Consider the following 23062-nt stretch of genomic DNA (forward strand, 5'->3'; position numbering starts at 1 on the left):
CTCACTCAAGGCCACTGCCACCACCTCACTGCTATCATTGCTACTACTACTACTACTACTACTACTAATAATAATAATATTGCTACTGATAATCATCATTATTACTATATGTGAAAACATTTTCACTTAGATAAGGAACTGTATAAAAAATGATGATCATAGAATTTTTAAAATCCCCTTCCATTTCTCCCTTTTTAATCATTGGCAACATTATTGCAAGCATTTGAGTAATTGTCTATAGACTTGGGATTTCATTCATTCACTTGGTCAATGATTTATTGAACACCTGCCATGTGCCAGGCACTCTGCTGAATACTGAGGACATGGTGGGGACAAAAATAGGCAGAGTTCTGACCTCGTAACATACACAATCTAATTGGTGAGACAGACATTAAATAAATAATCACAAACGTAAAAGCATAAGTAAAATCTTGGTTATTATAAACACTGGGGTTTTCCTCTTTTAAGAACATTAATTCCTTTAAAAAGTCCAGAAGTTGAAGTTATTTTCAGACATCTGTGAAGCTCACTCTAAAAATCTGAAACAAATTGAAACTCTTTGCCTGCTTTTGTATTAAGGGCATTTTAAAATTAATTCCTGTACCTTGTTAGGAATGTATTTCTTTGTATGAGAACTGTATTTCCTGCAACTGAAAATTAATGTAAGATGTTGGCTGCCCTGGAATGGAACAACCGACCGTATGAAATCATTTTGTGGTTTGATACTTCATTATTAGCCAAAGGAGTCTCCACTCCCTCCCCTGCCCCCAACCGTATTCCACTGCAAATATCAATTAGTTCAAGTAGAAAAGATTACAGCCAGGTGCACTGTTTGAAGTTTGGGATTTTTTTTCTCTTTTAGTTGTGGTGGGAGTGTGTGAGGGAGGAGAAACCTCTTTTGTTAAGTATTTGCAGTCTGTGGGCATCCTGGTAATTCAACAGGCATCTGTGGAATCTTAGGGCATTGGGACCTTTTGTATTTAACCATCAAGCTCTAACCTCCAGGGTGTCTGCTGTGGGTTGAAATGGGAGTTGTGAGGCTTATTCACTGATGTGCAAAATGACATGATCCTCTTAAGAGTTAGAATGAGTTTCATTAGATGAAGGGCAACGACACAGTTGAGCTTCATATCTTATAAAGGAATCCAAGAGATATTTACTAGACATTGAATTATCATTTTATAAATGCATAAGCTGTGACAGATAAAGTCCAGATAAAGCTTGTTTGCATGATGGTTCTTTTACATCCCCAAAGAAGCCGATGAACGAATACCTGTAATCTTCTCCTTAATGTTTTTTAAGGGTTCTTTAGAACTCTAAAATTTTCATAAGTTTAAAATTTACATAAGTTTAAAAATTAGAATTGAACTAAGAGAAATAGATTGAGTGATATTAGAGAGGGTCCCCTGGGATTCCAAAATTCTTTCAAGGTGTTATTTCTTATAGCAATCCCCCCAAACTCCCCAGGCAGGGCAGAGTGACAAGTTTTGAATCCCGAGTGCAGAATGAAAATTGGTCAGGAGCCTCCAAACGGTTCTGCCCAGAGCTAACCCTGGGAGCCTCGGTCTCCTTATTCATTAAACAATGGAATCAGCAGTCCCACTTCCGTCTCAGAGCATCGTGAGGACAACACAAGACAAAGAAAGCACAACTCCCACTATACAGAAACCAGGAGAGCAGTGAACACCCCCTCTGCTTGACCCACATATCCTAGGCCTCCTTCTCTGGGCTAACATCTTTAGGGACAGAGTCTTTCTGGTTTCTTGTTCAGCCCAAAATCTTGATCACATGAAAAATGCTAAAGAGAAGGTAGAAGGAAGAAGGATATCATAAAATGTTTAGAAAAGTATAAAATCCACAACTCCCAAGTTGGTGGAAAAGCATGAATTCACTCAAAACAGAGGATCATAGCAGAATCTGGAGCCAGACAGTCCATAGGTTCAAACTCAACTCTGCCCCTTTGGATTCCTCAACTGTAAAATGGGGACAGTAATAGCTAACTCACGGGGGTATTATGAAGATTAATTAAAAATATTCTCTATAAAACACCTAAACTCCTTAGGAATAGGTCTAGCTGCCTGTAAGAGAAAATCCAAAATAAGAGCAGCTTAGCTGCACAGGGATTCATGTCCACATGGAAAAGACATCTGTGGATAGCCGCCTGCAATTAATATGTTGGTCCCAGGAAGTCCCAGGGAGCTGGGGGGCTGCTATCTTTGACTCTGGCATCTCAGAGACAGACTCCACCTTCAAGGCAAGATGGCTCCATTGTAAGAGTCAGGAATGGGGAAAAGGGCTTTCCTCAAATGTCTGTCCATCTTTTAAGAAGCCCTTCTGGCCCTGGCTGTGGTGGCTCAGTTGGTTGGATGTTGTCCCATGCACTAAAAGGTTAATGGTTCAATTCCTGGTAAGGGCTGTGGGCTTGATCCTGGTAGGGGCGTGCAGGAGGCAGTTGATCAATGTTTCACTCTCATAATGATTCTCTCTCATCATTGATGTTTCTATCTCTCTCTCCCTCTCCCTTCCTCTCTGAAATCAATAAAAATATATATAAGCATTTTTTAAATGGTAAGTTCAAATCCCAGTCGATCTATTAAGGTAACCTTGGGAAAATAACCTCTGAACCCCACTTCTATATTTAAAAAATGATAAATCTGTAAAATACTCAGAATTTTTGTGAGATTAAATAATATAAGAAGTGTCTGTTTCTTTCTCTAGGACAGCGGTTCTCAACCTGTGGGTCGCCCTTTCACAGGGGTCACCTAAGACCATCGGAAAACACATATATAATTACATATTGTTTTTGTGATTAATCACTATGCTTTAATTATGTTCAATTTGTAACAATGAAATTGGGGGTCACCACAACATGAGGAACTGTATTAAAGGGTCGCGGCATTAGGAAGGTTGAGAACCACTGCTCTAGGAAATCTGAGTTGATGCAGACAGTCACTTGATCCTTGTGGCAACATTCTGCAGTGTCCTAAACAGAAATGTGACTTCTCCGTTGGACCAGACAGAAATGTCTGATTACTAGAGCTACATAGCTGACTTCAAAACTATACCATTGCGACTTCTTATTCTTTAAGATGAATTATCTTCTAGGAATGTAAAATTTATTTTTACATGAATTTTTTTCTCCCAATTCATCCCTACTTAGAAACAAAAATACATTATGGACGACATATTGGTTGGGGAACTACATATTTTAAATATTCTTCCAGTGTTTTTATCTGACCTTTGCCCCTATGTCTATGGCCTTCAATGGAAATAAAAACAGTGCTCAAAGATTTATTCCTCTATCAAATGTAATTTACTCATCTGCTCCCTTCTGATTGACACACTCAGAGTTTCTGCAATGGGTAGGACTGTGGTTGGAGTGATCAAATGTCCTAGCTTACACCTGTTGTCCCACAGCAATTATTAATAGTGTCTCTTTCACTCTCACACATGCCCTGGTTTAGACAATAAATTATGTTGTCATCCCACTTAGGGTCCATGTCAAATGCATATTTTGACAAGAATAGAGTTCTGGGACTCATTATGTGTTTTTTCTCTCTCTCTCTCCTTACCTTACTTAGATCTGACCATAACCTTGAAATACTCTTTGTAAGTGCCACTTTGCTTGTATTACAAACTGAACTTTAGGGTCTCTTTATTCTTACAATATGTGATGCCTTCCACCCTGATTCCCCCCAACTCCTTTCCCCAATATGATTTTTTCTGATGACCTCATTATGTACCTATAGCAACATTAGATGGAAATAAGCCTCATTCAGACAAATGTGTGTTTACTTCCCTGAGATGTCCCACTCTGGGTGACTGAATCTTGACTACTAGCCCACTGGTCCCCCTGGCTCAGGACATGACAATGCACAGAGAGGTTCTCAAATGTTGAAGACCTCAGAAAAAAGGTTGACAGTGAATGGAATGTGTAGATAGCATCATGTGTCAATTTTAGTATTACTACCTTTATTTCTATAAGAATATATAAAGTCAGCTACAGGATGATAGGCACATGGACCGCCTATACTCAAAGAAGCATTGGCTGTCTGTGTGTCTTATCTCACCATCTTAAAATTAGAGGGGAGCAATGCCTACATAAACATGAGTACTTATGCTTTGATGGGAGAGAGGCGGTAGGAGGGCTACCAGAGTAAGAATGGCAAGTGATGTTCTACTTGAGTATAACTCTATCTCATCGCTACTTAGGTGACATGTTAAAAGGAGCCATGAATCTGAGCCTGGGTTTAGAAAGAGGGATATGATTGATTAGTGAAATCTGCATTGGATGCAGGAAGGGAACATGGCTGCATCAAGGTCAATGCATTAACTCACCCTGTTCTAGGGCAAGGAGTTTGGCAGAGAGATCAATGACATATTAATTGGTGCTGCATCAATAGGAGCAACTCTCTGGTTCATCAATGGCACAGATATGCCCCCAAAGAAGAAGTGACTTTCCTAAAGTTCTCCAGCTCAATCAACTAGTAGCTCGGCCATTAGTAGCCAAGGATCTAGTCCATTGGGTGTTTGTCTATACAAAGAGCAAAGAAGGGTACAAAGAGAAAGAGTGGTGAAAACACACTTCCTCTACTTCCCAGGTTGTGTCTATACATAAGAAGGCAAAACCAAAACAAGACAAAGCAACAAACAAACAAGCAAACGATGAATGAGGCTTATTTTTAATGGGCCACATAGATATGTCTAAGTTCGAAAGCTGTGGGCAACAGATAATCCTTTAATGAGGAAAGTTTAACTTAGAATAGCTTGGTGACAGCTTTGTCATTGAATGCAATGACGTTTTTTTCTCCAGGGATGAACATTAGGATTATACACGTCAGGCAGTATCCATGGACTATGTCCTCTGTGAGGAATTTTCCAGGAGGGGCTGGAATGAACTGGAACAGCTGTGAGCGGCTTTCAGAGAACTCCCTGCTCTTGCTGCTGAAATCAGTTGTATGACCTGAGTAACCGAACGTATGCTACAAAACAGCATGGTGCTCACTTTGCCATTGAATGCAACTAGCCTCATTCATTCATTTATTTTTGTGTGTCTCCTGCTTCCTGGAAATGAAACAGCCTGGGCTATATGGGAATGATGGGGTGAGAGAACTCATTGTCACCTCTGCTTACCCTCAAGTGTCGTGTTTTCCAAGGTCAGCCATGACAAACACAAGGTAGCTGAGGAAGAAGAGGGCTCCTTTGACAAAGCATTGTGTATATTGCCTGATCCACAGTGAAAAGCTCCAGCGCACTGAGAGCCCATTTGAGGGCCTCACTTAATTCGAATCAAGACTCATCTTCCACCAGGTTCCAACACCAATGCATTTTTCAACCTGGGTCAGAAATCTACAGGAGTTTAATCTCTAAACATTGGACTGCCATTCATAGCCCCAGCTTCTCTAAGTATCCCCAATTCCATGATACTTCACCCCAAGAAATTATTCCTCAGTGGTGGGATTTCAGAATCAATGAGATTTTTAAAAAAAAAAAATTTAAATCAAACCAGGTAACACATGGTTACTCTGCCCTCTTATAGAACAAATTGTTCTTTTTTTTATAAAGATAAGAAAAACTGTCCTTCCTCCCATCATTAGATCATGATCTGAAGCACACTCTTAAATTGGGCTATATTGGGCTGTTAAAAATTCCAAAACATACAGGGGGCAGGAGGTTAATAAAAATGTGTGAATGGAATGAGTATTAAGGCCATGAACATAAGTGGGGCCTGAGGAACCAGATAGTACCTCTAAGGCCATTTAAATTTATTTTTTAAGACACTGATTATCAATCAAAATACCCCAGTTTGCAATACCTGAACTTCAAGATTCAATAACCAAATTAATATTTATTGGGCACTTTCTAAATGGCAGGCACTCCCCTGAGGTGTTCACATATATTGAGTCACTTAATCATTACAAAATCTCTAATATAGCTACAATTATTATCTCTGTTTTTCAGAAAATGAGACTGAGACACAGAAAATAAAATTAACCATGTAGTCAAAAATAGGCAGAACCGAGATTTGAACGCAAAGCTCTCTGGAGCTAGAGCCCATGCATTTAACTAAGAGCAAGAACTAAAGTTGGTATCTTCATCTCTTGAGATTTTGAGACATGGATGAAGAGGTCAGTGAATCGTTTGGAGTTTAAGGGAGTCCAGGAGGGATGGCTACCCTTCCCTAGGCCAAACCAGAGAACACTGAATGGCCTGCATAGATGAAGGTGATACAATTGAATGCAGTAACCCTTTATAAGTGTCTTCTGTGCCCTATTATAGTGTTACTTTTAAAAGAGTTCTATTCTACTCACTTCCCTACCCGCCATCCATCTGTTGATTTTTTATTCCAAACTAAAGCTTCATTTGAACACTGGAGGTGGCTTTCAATTATTCAGACATCGTATGATGACCCTCCCTCAATTACGCTATTGATTGAGAGGTACATTGCTCTGGTGATGATGTTCCTGGCTCCAGGCGCACAGCAGATGCTGCCTATTGTCTTTTTAAGGACACACAGTACTGATGTGTTCTCATCAATGTCAAAGGGAAAAAAAGTAACAGGTAGTCATAGGAACCCACTGATGTTCAGCCCCGTGACTGTCCAACCCTCCCCTGAACATTTCTACTTAAAGGCTCCAGAGGCAACTAATACTCAACATGGTTCAAACTGAGCAATTTCTCTCTTCCCTTATCCCCAAACCTGTTCTTTCAGGAGTAATTTTTATGCGGGTTAACAATTCTGCCATTTTAATGGTCTGTTTGAACTCGTATACTTCCCCCTGTCTCTCAAACCCCACACCCAATTGATCATTGGGTCTGATTTATTCCTCCTCTGCAACAGCTTTCAAATTTAACTGCCCCTTCTCTGCTATCACTGCCTCGTGCAGGTTCCTGTGTGTGTGTGTGTGTGTGTGTGTGTGTGTGTGTGTGTGTGTGTTTTCTCATTTGAGCTATTGAAGTTGCTTTTTCATTGTTCTCCTAGCTCCTCTCTCTTTCCCTTCCATGAGTCTTCACCCCAGTCTAAATGACTCTCCCAACATGCAAGCACACTTACATCTATTTTATCTATACTTCCATTGACTGTTTCTTATAGTCCAATATTCTTAGCAAGACCTTTCACCTCAACCTGCCACCCATTCCTCATCCATGTCCATCACATCCATGGCCATCAACCCAACCCAACATTACTCTAGAACTCCATGTACCTGCCATCTTTACACCTTCAGGCATTTCTATATGCTTTTCTTCTGTTTGGGATGTTTCCCCATTTCGGAAACTGATATTTATCTTTCAAGACACAGCTCAGACATTACATCCTTTGGAAAATCTCTATAGATTCTTTCTGGGTGGATTTATTTGTTCCCTCCTTTGGCTCCCAAGCTCTATGGCTATCCCTCTGTTATACTTTTCAAATTAAAAGCTTTCGAGTCTACTTTCCCCACTAGAGGGTGGGAGCCTATACATATAAAGAACAATATCTAATTTACATTCATATTCCCAGTCAATGACATATTTAATGTTATTAAATAAATCTATCAAATATTTACCATTCAACAAATGTTTATTGAGTACCTGCCATTTGACAAGCATTGGGATAAATAATTGAGACACAGTGGTGAATAGAACCACATATGACCTTGAAGCTGGCAGTCAATTGTGGAAACAGATATTAATCAAGCAAACACAACAATACCTGTACAATTAAAACTGCACTATGTGTTCTGAAGGAAGATATATGGCATTATAAGAATGAGGTTTGACCTAGCCAGGGAAATCAGGGAAGGATTTGAGCTGGGTTATGCACTCTGAATAGCAGTTACTTGGGTGAATAGCTGAGGGAAAATCAAGCAGAGGAAATCATGTGTGCAAAGGTCTTGTGACAGAGGGAATCTGAAAAATACAGCAAACCGGAAGAAAGTGATGGTGCCTGGAGCAGAGAGAACAAGGTTAGCTTGTTGGAGGATGAGGTTGGGGAAGGGGGCAGAGATATAGCAGGACATACCTTGTAGTTCATGTTGAGAAGTTTTATCTTTCTTAAAAACAATGGAAACTGTGCAGCATGAAGCCAGGGAGAGAAATCATTTATTTTGAGATCACTCTGGTTACAGGGCAGAGGACAAATGGGACGTGGGAACACCAAGCAGGAAATTAGAGCAAAATCCTAAGTGAGAAAAAAGGGCAGCTTGGACTACCTAGAGACGAAGTGGTAAAGATGGAGAATAGTGGATGGATTTGTGAGATTTTTTGGAGTTGAAAGTAACAGGATTTGTGATGGATTAGATATATAAGAAAAGACAAATGAGAATCAAAGGCAGGATATGTTTGAGTCACTAATTGGGCAGTACAAACGAAAGATTTTCAACACTGTTCTGTGGTTTCCTACTGCAGATCGCAGGAATGTGGGAAGAAAAAAATGGTGAAATAAAATTAGGATTCTAGCTCTGACCAGAATCTAACAGTGAGGGGTGCAAAAGAAATAAGATTTGCTTGGCCAATATGAGGATTGGTTCAGAAGAGCTGTTAGACACAAAAGTGTCAGAGAAGATCAGAAAAGAAGGTGACACTCAGAGGGTATGTTTCCCAGTGAGGCCTGAGCAAGCCTTGGGTGATGAGTAGGTGTCAGACAAGTACAGAGTTGGAGACAACATCCCTGGCAGGAGAACATGGGACCCAGGCAATGACAAGTGAAGGAAAAGCTGTTGCATTGCCTCCTGCAATGCTCCTTCATTTCCTTTACGCAAGGAGACATAAACAAGGTTGGTACAGAGTCTATTAAATGATAATGCAACATCTATGTCGGAGGGAATAAATTTGTACAAAAATGCAAACATTGGCCTCTTTGAAGGTCAGATCGTGTTAATTTTTGTCTTTCAGAGTTTGAGGCTGTGTGCTAGAGATATTTTAAATCACAGCTAAACCCTGGGCTCAATGAGATGTATGAATACACCTGTTGAGATTCTACTGCACTACAGGTGTGTACTAAGTTCTGGGACCAGAAGGAAGAATGAGATATAGTCTCTACCTCCCTAGTGTGTCTGGAAATCTATAGAATGCTATAAATAAGTTTAAGTTTAATATGAAAATACATCTAAGCCTTTCAGTGTATAAAGTAGCCAAAATAAAAATTGAAAAATTCTAACTGGACAAAATTGAATAAATATGAGACCAGTGTTTCTTAAAGCGCAATCTCACTGGACTAGAAGCATATGAAACACCGTGGAGTGTCTGCTAAAATACAGAATTTGGTACCCAACTCAGCTACTACAGTCCACAACTCTGAGGCATAGGGTCTGAGAATCAACGTTTAAACAACCTCCTCAGTGATTTTCGTGCCCACTAAAAAGCACCATTGTATTCAATCAGGAGTGAGTCTGGAAATTAGAAAATTAAAACCTCTCTTCTACTCTTTGGCCCTTTTGGGGAAAAATAAACAAATGCTATATTTAGTTAATAAAAACCCTTCACTTAAGTCCTTTATTTAATAAACATTAAATTTATTTAAACAAAAACCCTGTGTATCCAGCTTTAAGATTAGGGTCCTAAATAGTCAACAGACAGAGAATTCCAAAGTTAAAATTAAAATTCTTTCCACCCTTTCTTGCCCATACACGAATAGCCTGTGCTCTCGTTTGCCAGTGCCTGTCACAGGCCTTCAGATGTGATTATTTATGTTGCTGTCAAGTACATTACATAAAATATAAGTTACTCTATGTGTGACTTCTTATCAGTTTGGAGTATGCACATTTCAACCTCAATGTGTGGTATCTGTACATATGTAATTGGTAAACCTGTCACTTTTGGTTAAGAGAAGATGTCGATGAAATTCTGCTTTGTTGTGCAGATTCTTTCCTTATTGCTTTTCATCTTAACCACATTAAAAAAAATGTGAATCCATTTCAAAGGGAAGAGCCCACTCAAATTTTAAATGAGGACCAAGTAAGATCTACTGAGAAATTCTTGTCCCATGTAGCCTGTAAATAGGAAACCAAAGGTAGGCTTTAATGTGGACAAAGGTCCAAAAAAAGAGGGAAAGAGAAAGAAGTCAAAGCCTTCCGTGCTTATCTGCATCGTCTACGTCCTGCCTATAATCTGCACTGTGGGTTAATCCCTGAGAGGTAGGAGGAAGACACACCTGACATTAAAGTTAAACCTTGTGGAGAATAAGTAAGATTCCAAACAAATCCCAATGCAATGTACGTGGAAAGAGCAGGGGCCTCCTAAAAATGGTGCACAGAGATGTTTGAGCCTCAAAGAAGCCTGGACTCATAGGCTTGGAGCTGAAGAGGTCCAGGGAGAGAAATCGCCTAGCACAGAGGAAGAGCATGAACCCCAGATGAGTGCCCCCCCCCAAATCACACAGTGGCAGAATTGCAGCAGAAACCACACCTTCACCCCTACTTCCAGCTCCCACCTGTCTGTGTGGCCAATCCCAGCGTTAGACAATTTTGCCCACTACATGGTCCCAACTGAAACTTTTATATACAATGAAAGACCCAATAAGAACTATCTCATCAGTGCTCCCTCCACCCCCAATAACCTGATGGCCTTATCCTCATGAAGCAATGAGTTCATTATACTTTGTCATTTCATAAGTATAAAAGCCAGCCAACCACTAAGATGACAACACATCCCCTAGCCTACTTTTTCCAGCCAGCCTTTCAAAGGTCAAGGCCTGGCTTTGAGGCAGGAGGGTCCTTGGGGGTGTGTGTGTGTGTGTTCAAGGGAGTCGGGGGAGGGGAAAGCCAGTCCCAGGTGCCTGGAATGCAGCTTTGATCACATCTTCTACTGCCTAGTAAAACAACTTGTAACTCAGAAAGCATTTGGAGCACCGTTATCTGATCCAGCAGCCATGGGCCCCTTTCCTCAGATGACCAAATGCCTTCACCATGAGACCACTCACTGCACTTGCCCTGAAGGGTAGGTCCCCCATCCCTCGCCTGATGTCATTCCTTTGGGGGGAGGCAGGACAGTCTAAGAGCCTTAACTGAGGCCTCTAATTTGGTCCTTCAGCCTCGTGAGTCAGCCTTCCCAGGTGAAAAGAAGGCAGGTGTAGTGTTGCGTTGATGTTTCCTATCGTGGGCTGTGTGGAGAAACTACCAAGGGCCCAAGAGCCCATGAGAAGTTTGCATGGAAGGTAGGGTGGGAAGGCGAGGGGAGAAAACGCTGGGAAAGCGGTGAAAAAACTCATAAGCAGTATCTTATTCAACTATTTTGTAACTACTTAAAGTCAAGTTCCTTCCAGACCTAAATGGGTCCTCCAGTCCTGTAATTAAACTGGGAAAATGAAGCTATTTCATGCCTTTTGCTCCCTTTGATCATTGTTATTTTTGTGACTAATGTGTAACTGGAGCTGCTTTTTCTGGGGCCTGAGCCTCGCCTGGGCAGCTGCTGGAGAGAGCCCAGGTCCCCTGTTGTCAGTCTGTGGGGGCCCACGGCGATGCGGGGCCCACAGCGTCCCAGCAAAGGCAGACCCAAAGAGATGCGCCTGCGCTGACAAGCCTCCCTCTGTTAGCATTTTCTTCTGGCACGTTTTCCATGCGCTGCCTCCTTCTCAAGGACTCTGTGTGGGAAATGGTATTGTTTCCCTGGAAGGGAAGAGATGGGGGCATTTCAATGACAGTGCAAAACACTGTCTCTCAAGTCACAAAGGTGACCTCTGAAGGCTCATTATTTTACTTTTCAATCCCTTTGGTCTCTCATCACTCTCTACTCTTCACTACCCCCCACGTGTGCAACACACACACACACACACACACACACACACACAGACAGACATACACACACCAACACACACACACATACAGACATACACAGCATGAATAGCCATGCACACACAGTTGGAGCTCTATGACTCCTTCTAGGCTCAGGAGGCTCAATCAGACTAAAAGGTGCAATGTATTCACCCCTCTTCCCCATTTCCTATGGCCTTTGCTCTTGTTGGTTCGCTAGAGCGCCCTCGTGTGACTCTCTGTTGTAATAGCATCCAAGCCTTTTGAAGGATATAAGGATCTATTTAAACACTGTGTCACCACAATTTAAAATATCACTTTCCTCTTTGCACCTTGACTCCTTAGGTGGCCCCATGAAGCTGAAAACTGCTACTGTGTGAGGTCTCATCCCCCAAATGTGGGTCTAGGCAAAGCCTGGTAGGTCTGAGACGTAGGGCTGAGTTCAGGTTCTAAGTTAAGGCCCTGAATGCTCTCTCAGCCATAAGCTGAGAATATCCTCTGAACCACAAAGACCATGTCAGAGCAGAAGCAGCTCTACCTCCCCTCTGTCTCATTAGAGAAATGGTCAGCATAGACTGAGCTGACCTCCAGGCCAAGCACCTGATTAACTAATTAAAGCCAAACACAGTGTTTTGAAAAGTGAGGCTTCAGGGAACTACATCACCAGAACAGCCAGAAGTGTTGCTAAAATTTCACATTTCCAGGTGCCACTGTACCTGTCAAATCAGAATCTTTATTACTGACATTTAAAAATCAGCTGATTCAATACATTTTCTTTTTTTAAAAAATATATGTTATTGATTTTTTACAGAGAGGAAGGGAGAGAGATAGAGAGTTAGAAACATCGATGAGAGAGAAACATCGATCAGCTAAAAAAAGGTACATGCCCTTGACCAGAATCGAACCTGGGACCTTTCAGTCCACAGGCCGACGCTCTATCCACTGAGCCAAACCGGTTTCGGCAATACATTTTCAAGTTGAGTTTTAGGCACCATAAAGTTTGAAAAACCTCCCTTATTGTTTTCACACCCCCTTTAGATTAGATTTATAGTTTAACGAAAGCTTTTAATTCCATAAACTAATGGGGTGACTCAGATACTACTGGCAGGGCAGCAGGGGAGATATAGTTAAGTGAGAGAAGAAGTGTTTTCAGTCCTTCTAGATTTCCCCCAGAAGCAGCTGCACATGCATCCAAAACAAAGGGCAGGCTTCTCTGTTCTAACCCTATGAGTGCACCCCAAGGGTAGAGCACAGCCTGGTGGAGGGCTGGCTTCTGGGATAAAGAACTCTACTTAGAAATTTGGACATCCACTTGGGAAAGGAGAAGGGCTCAGCTCACCTCTAGAGGGCGCCAACCCAGGTGACAGGAGAGTACACTTCCAGTCTCTTCTGCCTCATCACTTTCTGGTTGAGAAATCTTGTTCAAGTTGCCCCTCTGTTTTCTCTGAGGAAAATGGGGACTAATATTTGTGCCTGACTCAATAAATACATTATTATTATTATAATTAATTTTTAAGGGTCCTGAGATCTGGGGGGAAGTTCCTGTCCTCAAAATAGTACTAGTATTGTGAGTAGTGGATATGAAGTTACACAAAAGTCTTCCACAAGCTGGGTCAGCAGTAAGGGAAAGGATATACCTGATATTTATTAAATACAAGAGGCTTAGTGCATGAAAATTCATGCACTGGGGGAGAGGGGGAGGGTCCCTCAGCCCGGCCTGCACACTCTCACAGTCCTGGAGTCCTCAGGGGATATCCTACTGATGGCTTAGGCCCACTCCCCACACAGGCCTAAGCCATAGTCTGACCTCCCTCTGCAGGAGGTGACCAGACGGGCTGATCAGGGGACAGTGCCGCCCCCCACCCCCATCGCCGTTCCCTCCCTCTGCCCGCTGGCATGTGCCTTGGCTGGCCTGGCGCCGCCTGCTCTCTGGCCCTGCCCCCACCAACTGGTCGTTCCACCATTCGGTCGATTTGCATATGACGCTTTTATTATATTGGATGTTAAATTAAAAATAAATCAAATCTATTAAAAGAGCTCTGGGCTCTGCTCTGCTCCCTCCTAGCCCCCACCATCCTTTTTCTCTATTCCATCTAGGAAGCTTCTTTCTGTTGTTTGAAGCCAACAAACATTGCTGGTCCTCATGGGGAAATTGAGGCTGGTCTTGGATGTTTCCATGGCAGGTCAATTGTATATTGGCTTCTCCTCTGCCTTGGGCACGAAGCATTGGATGGTCATTCTCATTGTCATCCTCAGCAAGGGATGGGATGAAGTGGGGAGGAGGGAGAAGGCAGCTTTCTTTCCAGCAGATGCTCAAGAAGACCCAAGGGCAGCCATGAACAGAGTAAGGAGAGCCTGAACCCTGATCAGGCAGACAGGGCTTATACCCAACTCTGCCACTTACTAGTCATACAACCTTAGTTAATATTCCTGGATGCTAAGTCCTAGTTTTTTTATATGTAAAATGACTGTAAATAATAACATCTATCTCATAACTATTCTGACAATTATCAGAGATGAGGTATGTAGAGCAATTCCACTGTGTCCGCTGTATGTAGGTGCTCCATTCATATTAACTATTGTGATTGGACTTTTAGGGACCACACTCCTTAGTGTATAACTTTAAGGTCTGTGTAAGGCCTCCATATTGATTAATTTTATATTATCCCATTTATTCTCCAGTATTACTCCTAGTCCCCCACTCCATCTTCCCCATTCCTGGGATTTATTACAGGTATTTAGATTTTTGTGTATACTTGAAAAACACATAGCTTTGTGTTTTGTGCATGTTAAAACGTAATAACCTTAAGTGGTATTGTGCTATAAATCGTTTTCCACCTTTTGCACTCAACACTGGGATTTTTAGAGCTGTCTATAGTACTGTTTGCCAATGGTTCTAAACTTCGCTACATAACAGAATCACTTGGGGAGCTCTTGAGAAATACCAATATCTGAATCTCAGTTCCAGGGATACTGATTTAATCTGTAGATGTGGAGGCTGAGCCTCAGGTCATTGCAAATGCAGACAGGACTGAGAACCACTGCTATAGATTAAACTAGCTCCCTGGCCAGGATTTCTCAGGCAGCAGAGGTCCAGGGTCCCACCTTTCTCTATTCTCAGCAAGTTCCTGCAGCCAAATCAAGTAGTAATGACCTAAGGGCAGTGGCAAAAGGAAAAAGAAGAAAGAGAGAGGACAACTTGCAGCCTAAGGGTGTGTAAGGAAGAGGAGAAATCTGTCCCACCTCTCTGCCCCTTTTGTAAGAGTCATGGATCCATATATTGTTGATTCGCCTGTTTGTCCATTTAATCACCCAGGATTTATTGAGAATCTCTATTCAACATTTTTTTTTATGAAAATCAGGTTCTTTTAAGCACATTTGGTAAGTGTACTCCATTTCCTTCCTTTAGAATTTTCTGAGAAAGTACAACCTCCATTTCCCGTATATCTTCACAACAGTTACAGCCTTAGCTGATATAGCATGGCACCCCTCCTCCTACCAGACACCCCTGTGCATAACACCACCAACAATTCATTCATTTGTTGTACGTCTTCACTGTACAGTTTCTAGAGAGGCGTTGTCCCATATAACCCCTGCAAAAATTCTGTGAGGGAGGTCTCACCTTTCATGCGACTTTCTCCATAATTTAACCCCATCCTCCTTTGATTGGAAATAACCACTGATGCTGTTGGGTCTTCCAAAGGAAAATAGGATGAGAGAAGACTCCTGGTATTCTGGGGGGGGGGGAGGGGGCACCTGCAACATGATGGTGAGGAGCCCAGCTTTTGTGTTGCATGGGGTTCCTGAGAATCCCCAGACAGTCTTCACTCATCCTATTTTCTTTTGGAAGCCCAACAGCACTAACAGATGGTTGTTAAAATCAGAATCACCGAACCAGCTGTTAGCTGGGTGATACATTCTTTCCATACATGAAATATACAGAGGACACCCTTTTATCTGGCCATCATTGGCACAAGTAGTAGGTTGGCTCATTGGAAAAACATGGCTAACGCTAGGAATCATTAAAAGGTGATGTACACACACATTAAGCATTTTATTTGAACCTAAAACATATCAATGCACATTCATGAACCAGACTTCTGATGTAGAGCCAAGGCCTCTTCTTTGGCTTTAAGTTCTCCAATTGGAGTTCCAACATTATCTCTAACACAACTACGCCCATAACATATATATTAGGATTTCTAGTTTCTTAAAGTAGAGTTGACCTTCATTGTCCTTCTGAAGAAGTCTAGGTGCAAAATTCCATTTACATTTTTTAGTTGAAATTTAAATATATAGAGAAACTGAAAGAGTAACATGGTAATCACTAAACGAATCCAATGCCTAAATGAAACAAATTGTAACCTATTGCCATATTTATCTTACTTCTAAATACATATAAGAATCAATTTCTACATCCATTCATCTATCATCTATCTATACTTCTTTTTGCTAAATATTTGAAAATAAATTGCAGGTATCATAACACTTCTCCCTAAATATAAAAACATGTACCTCCTCAGGATGAGAATTGCCTCTATGTCATTTCACACAATGAAAATTAACAATAACTTTATAACTTCACCAGCCTTCAAATTGCAGCAGCTGTCACAGGTTGTCTTATATAGGTGTTTTTCTCAGCCACCACCCAGTCTTGTGTGTGTGTGTGTGTGTGTGTGTGTGTGTGTGTGTGTGTGTTTTGAGGGGGGCACCCATTTGTTTTGTTTTGTTCCTCCTTGATAGAGTTCCTGAACTTTTTAAAGTTCAGGCCATTTTGTACTGTATCCAATATCCTGGGTTTATTGAGTGTTTTCTTATGGAATCATGGTTTCTCTTTACCCTGCATTTACTTATAAACTGGAAGTTAGGTTTAAAAGCTTGGATAGATTCGGGTTAAATATTTTTGGGTAAAGTTCTCCACTGGCAAAGCTGCATAAGTCATATGGCATCACATCTTCTGCAGCTATTTTTTGGTGAATAGATAAAAGCACTTATCTCGGGTACATACCTGGCAATAGAATTGTTGGGTCAAAGGTTATAAAAATGCTCAGTTTTCCCAAGTGGTTGTGCCAATTTACACTCCTACCTGCAGTCTATGAATGTCAATGGGGTGCCACATCTCTGTTAACACTTAAAATTGCCATTCTACTTGGTTTGTAATGGTTTCAGACTGTGATTTTAATTTGGCTTCTGATGATCTTAAGCACATATCATGTTGCATTTAGATGTGAAATGCTTCATTCTTTTGCTCATTTTTAAATTGCTGTGTCAGTCATTTTTATAACTGGCCATTTGTACATCTTAATCCCTTCCCCTCTTTCATCCATCCGCTAATCCCCCTCCATTCTGGCAATTATCGATTTGTTCTCTGTGTCTATAAGTTTGTTTCTATTTTGTTTGTTCATTTATTTGTTTTTTTTAAGATTCCACATACTGTATAAGTAAAATCATATGATATTTGTCTTTCTCTGTTTGACTTACTTCTCTTAGCATAATACCCTCTAGGTACATCCATGTTGTCGCAAATGGCAAGATTTCCTTATTTTTAATGAATGAATAATACTCCATTGTATATATGTACCACATCTTCTTTATCCATTCATCTATCAGAGGACACTTAGGTTGCTTCCATATCTTGGCTATTGTAAATAACCCTGCAATGAACATAGGGTGCATCTGTCTTTCCAAATTAGCAATTTTGGATTTTTTTGGATAAATACTCAGAAGTGAAATCGCTGGGTCATATGATAGTTCTATTTATAATTTTTGAGGAAACTCCACACTATTTTTCATAGTGGCTGCACCAATTTGCAATCCCACCAACAGGGTGCAAGGGTTCCCTTTTCTCTACATCCTCTCCAACGCTTGTTAGATTTGTGGATTTGTTGATGATAGCCATCTGACAGGCATGAGGCCATCTCTCATTGCGGTCTGAATTTGCATTTTCCTGATGATTAGTGATGCTGAGCATCTTTTTATTATGTCTCTTGGCCATCTGTGTGTGTCACAGGAGAAATGTCTATCCAGGTCTTCTGCCCATATGGTTTGTCTTTTTAAAAATTGATTTGTAACAGTGGATATGAGTCTTTTGTTGATTCTCTGTGTACAAACCATCTCTCACTGTGTGGTTTGCATTTTCACTCCCTGAATTGTGCCTTTTGAGAAACATAAGTTCTTAATTAGAATATACTCCAGTTTATCAACCAATTCCATTATGTGTAGTGATTTTATATCCTGTTTCAGAAATCTTTGTCTAACCTAATATCATGTAGATATTCTCTACATTATCTTCCATAAACTGAATTGTTTTTGTTCTTTCACATGGAGACCCACAGTTCATCTGGAATTATTTTTTCAGTATGGTATAAAACGGGGATCAATATCATTTTTCCACTTGACCAGACATTTTATTGAAAAGATAATTCTCTCCTCACTGCTTTACTATGCTCCCTTTGTCATGAATCAAGTGTTCATATATGTTTGGTTCTCTATCTGGACTATATTGTGCTCAAATGGTTTGTCTATTGTTGTGCCAATAATACCATGCTGTTTTAATTACTATAGCTATATAATTCTAATATCCAGTAGTATATGAGGTCCAAGTTTGTTCTCCCTCTTCAAGATTATCTTTGCAATTGGGAGGCTTTTATTATTTCTGTAAAAATTTTAAAATCAGCTTTATAATGTCCAATAAAAGCTACTAAATTTCTATTAAGATTGCATTAGATCTAAGTAGATCAATTTTGGGAGAAACCATGATATATTTCTCTCTTTATTTAGATCTTGTTTAGTTTCTTCTCATAATATATTTTAGTTTTGCTTAAGTCACTTATTAATCTTAAAGTATTATTTGTAGATTATTTTGGATGGTCTAAGCACACAATCATATCATATATGCATAATGGTAATTACTTCCTTTCAATTTTTATGCACATTTAAAAAATATTTTTATTGATTCCAGAGAGAGGGGAAGGGAGAGGGAGAGAGAGATAGAAACATCAATGATGAGAGCGAATCATCAATCAGCTGCCTCCTGCATGCCCCCTACTGAAGATCGAGCCCACAACCGGGGCATGTCCCCTGACTGGGAAGCAAACCGTGACCTCCTGGTTCATAGGTAGATGACCAACCACTGAGTCACACAGGCCAGACTCTTATGCACATTTAATTCCCATTTTTCCTAATTGCAAATGTTAGTCCCTCCAATACAATGTTGATAGTGGTAATAAAATGGTGAATTCCAGCATTTTTTTCTCAAACCCAATCTCAGGGGAAAAAAATGTATAATAGTTTATCATTAAATATAAAGTTTGCTGTAAGTTTTTATAAATATTTTTTAAATTAAAAAAGTTCCTATTTCTAATTTTCCACGATTATTTTAATAATGTATGGATATTAAATGTTATTAAGTGTTTTTCTATCTGTCAATATGATTACCTAATTTTTCTTTTCTAGCAATGAACTGAATTATAGTGGTGATTTTCTAATGTTAAATCAACTGTGCTTTGTTGGAAGGAAAAACCTCACTTGGTCATAATGTATTTGTATACCTAGTTTACATATATTTTATTTAAAATATCATGAATATTCATAAGAAAGACTGAATCCTTTTTTGTAATATCTGTGTCAGGTATCCAGTTTTGCCGGCCTAGTAAGAGTTGCAAAGCATCCCCACTGCTTATATTCTCTGAGGAAGTCTGTTTAAGGTTAGTGTTATTTTCTTCTTAAAAATTTGGAAGAATTCATTAGTGAAACCATCTGGGCCTGGATTTTTTTCATAGGAAGATTTCCATTATGGATTTACTGTTTGTAATAGATAGGAAATTATTTAAATGTTTATAACCCCTTGTGTTTTTCTAGGAATTTATCCATTTTATCTCAGTTGACAAGTTTATTCATAAAAAATGTTTATAATAATCTATAATTATCTCTTTAGTGTCTGTCCTCTTGTTTATACTGGTTATTTGTGCTTTCTCTTTCTCTTTATTATTTTTTCTGGGGATTATTAATTTTATTAGTCATTTCAAGGAAACAAATTTTGGTTTTGCTGATTACTTTCTTTTGAATGTTTATTTTTTTATTTCATTAATTTCTGCCCTTATCTTTATTATTTCCTTCCTTCTACTTTCTTTGGATTTAATTTGCTCCTCTTTTGCCAATCTTTTTGATAGATATTTAATCACAGATTTTTGGCCTTTCTTCTTTTATATGTATTTAAGGCCTTTAACTTTTCTCCATTGTAGTATCCCACTGGTGTGTGTGTGTGTGTGTGTGTGTGTGTGTGTGTGTGTGTGTTTCTTAGAGAGAAGGGTGAGGAGGTACCCTTCTCGTGGTGGAAATGTTCTCAGAGCTCCGCTCCCCATGACCCCACAGCCACTGAAGCCCTGCTGCAGGGTCCCACCAGTCCCCCCTGTTCTCTTCCTGACATTCTGAGTTGAGGGCCTTCATGTAAATCTGATTTCTGGATCTAGCTGGCTCAGGCCTTCCCTGGGTTGCAGCTTTTGAAAGTCAGTTGGGGAAACATCCAATGAACAAATGAGCGACAGGTGCACATCCATGCATCATCATTTAATTTGAAATGTTTTGTAAATCCCAACCTCATTTTATTAAAATTTGACCCATGAATTATTTTGAAGTACACTGGGCACCTTGAAATTTCTACCTTAATTCTACTGTGGTCAGTCTCCGGATAATTTGAATTCTTTCCAATTTGTGAGCCATGCTTTACAGCTCAGCAGATGGTAAATGTTCCATGCACATTTGAAAAGATTGTGCTTTGGTTTTTTCTATATCATACTGACTTCTTTCTTTTTTTTTTTTGTCTTCTGTCAATTACTATGAGAGATGTTCAACTCTTTAATTATGATGGTAGATTAATCTATTTCCACTTCTAGGTCTGACAACATTCGCTTTATTTTTTGATACTCTGTTATTAAATACACTTAAATTAGAATTACTATATATTTCCGTGAAATGAACCTTTTATTATTACAAAATGTTCTTTTTTTATATCTAGTAATGCTATTTGTCTTAAGGCCTCCTTTACGTTAGTATTTAGATGGTATATATTTTCCTATGCTTTTCCTTTAAATTTTCTGTATTCTTGCAACAGTCTGACAGTCTTTCCAATACTGTGTAATTGCTAATGATGTTTATTCCTATTTCAGTTGGTCAATAACAAGAAAAATAAAACAGACTTTGGAACAAAGAAAATGACCAGGGACAGAGAGGGACATTACATAATGATAAGAGGGTCACTCCACAAAGAAGACAGAGCGATCCTAAATGCATCTTCACCCAACTGATTTTTGACAAAGAGACAAAAACAATTCAGTGGAGGAAGGATTGCCTTTTCAAAACATGGTGCTAGAGCAATTGAAGATCCACAAGCAAACATGAAGCTCAGCCTAAGCCTCACAGACCATATATATACATGTGTGTGTATATATATATATAAATATATTAAAAATATATTTTATATTATTAAAATGTATTTTAATAATATAAATATAAAATATATTTTATAACTCTTTATTAAAGAATGTTTACAGATCTGATTTAAAAAAGATAAAAGAAATTAGAACTCTTCTGGTGTATCAATAATCAGAGAGAATCATTGATCAGCTGCCTTTTGCACACCCCACACTAGAGATCAAGCCCACAACCTGGGCATGTGCCCTGACTGGGAATTGAACCGTGACCTCCTGGTTCATAGGTTGACGCTCAACCACTGAGCCAGGCTGGCTGGGCATCCTCACAGATTGTAGAAAAATTTAAAAAAAGATCATAGACCTAAGTGTAAAAAATAAAAGTATAAAACTTTCAGAAGAATACATAGGAGAAAGTCTTCAGGACGTAGGGTTTGGAGAAGTGCCCTTAGACATGACACGAAAAGCATGACCCATAAAAGAAAAATTACTTCATCAAAATTAAAAACTGTTGCTCTGTGGAAGACCACACAGCTGATGCTAAATAACTCAGCCAATGGCCCACAAAATAAGAGTGCAGCATGGAGGAGAGAGTGGTGATGCATGTTGTGCAGCTCAGAAGACAGTATGTACAGGTAAAGGATGAAGAATGATGACAGGGCTCCGATAAAGTCCAGATGGTGTATCATTTTAGCTGCCATGGCCAGACATTCATTGGTTCCTTAGTACAGACTGACATTGAGAAACATAACAAATAAAGAAAGTGGGAAAGGGACCGCCTTGGAATTATACCATTAAATATCATTTCAGAGAGTCAAAGTTGAGTGTACGTTTTCAGGATAGAAAAAAGGGAGGCCTGAAATTCCATTTGGCTTTTGAAATATGAGCACAGACACGCACAAACATTCCTGTCCCCAAATTTCTGCTTGGAATGCAGGGTCCTGGGAGGAACTGGTCCACAGAGGATGTCTTAGATGAATTCTATAAAAGGAAACCCTTCAGAAGCTGACATTGTTAAAACCAGTTCAGAAGGTTGTGGGGAGAAAGTAAGCATACCCTGTAGTTAGCTTTTCTGTAGGAACTCACTTTCCCTTTTCTTTCTGTAAATATTGGTTGCCATATTTATACATGTGTAATTAAGTTACATTTTCATCTTAAACTTACTGACTGTACAGGGACTACTTAACTAGACCACTTCTTCACACAAAACAAGTGTCCAACAGGACTTATAAATGGATTTAAGGGCGGAGTGGGCAGAGAAAGGACAGGCCTATTGTTGCTCTAATTTTGAATCTTTCCCTCTCTCTGTCCCTCCCTCCTCCCTCCTTCTCCTCTTTCCTCCTTCTTCTCTTCCTTCCTCAACTGAAAAAAATCAGTTATTCAAGATGATATTGTATAAAATATTTCTTTTCAAAAGAAAGTGAGAACTTTTCTATTAATTATTACCTTTTATTTTTTTTAAAGTAGACCCCTATGTTAAAGAATAATAATCATTGGTTGCTAGATGCTTGTTACATGCCAGGCACAGTCCTGGGCCCTTTCATTGGATCACCTACTAGCTCAGCACAGCCCGAGAGGCAGCCTGGGTTAGTGGGAAGTACACAGGATTTGGAGTCAGTCACTTGAAATGAAGAACCAAGCCACAGTTCTATTGCTCACTGCTGTAGAGCATGGTAGATGAACCTCAGACTCCAAACCACACTGCCTTGGTCCCAATCCCACTCACAGCTTACTCCTCTGCCTCTCTGTGACTCAATTTCTTTATGTGTAAAAGATAAAGGGTGATAATAATTGAGCACTTATCTCCTGGTTGTAAAAATGTAAGGAACTTAGATTTTTTCCCTGGCCCAGGGAAAGTGTCTGCACTGGTCCCACCTCCAGCCTCTGTCCAGCACCTGGGTAGCA

This window comes from Myotis brandtii, unplaced genomic scaffold, assembly GCF_000412655.1.
Source record: "Myotis brandtii unplaced genomic scaffold, ASM41265v1 scaffold155, whole genome shotgun sequence".
In the NCBI taxonomy this organism is placed as follows: domain Eukaryota; kingdom Metazoa; phylum Chordata; class Mammalia; order Chiroptera; family Vespertilionidae; genus Myotis; species Myotis brandtii.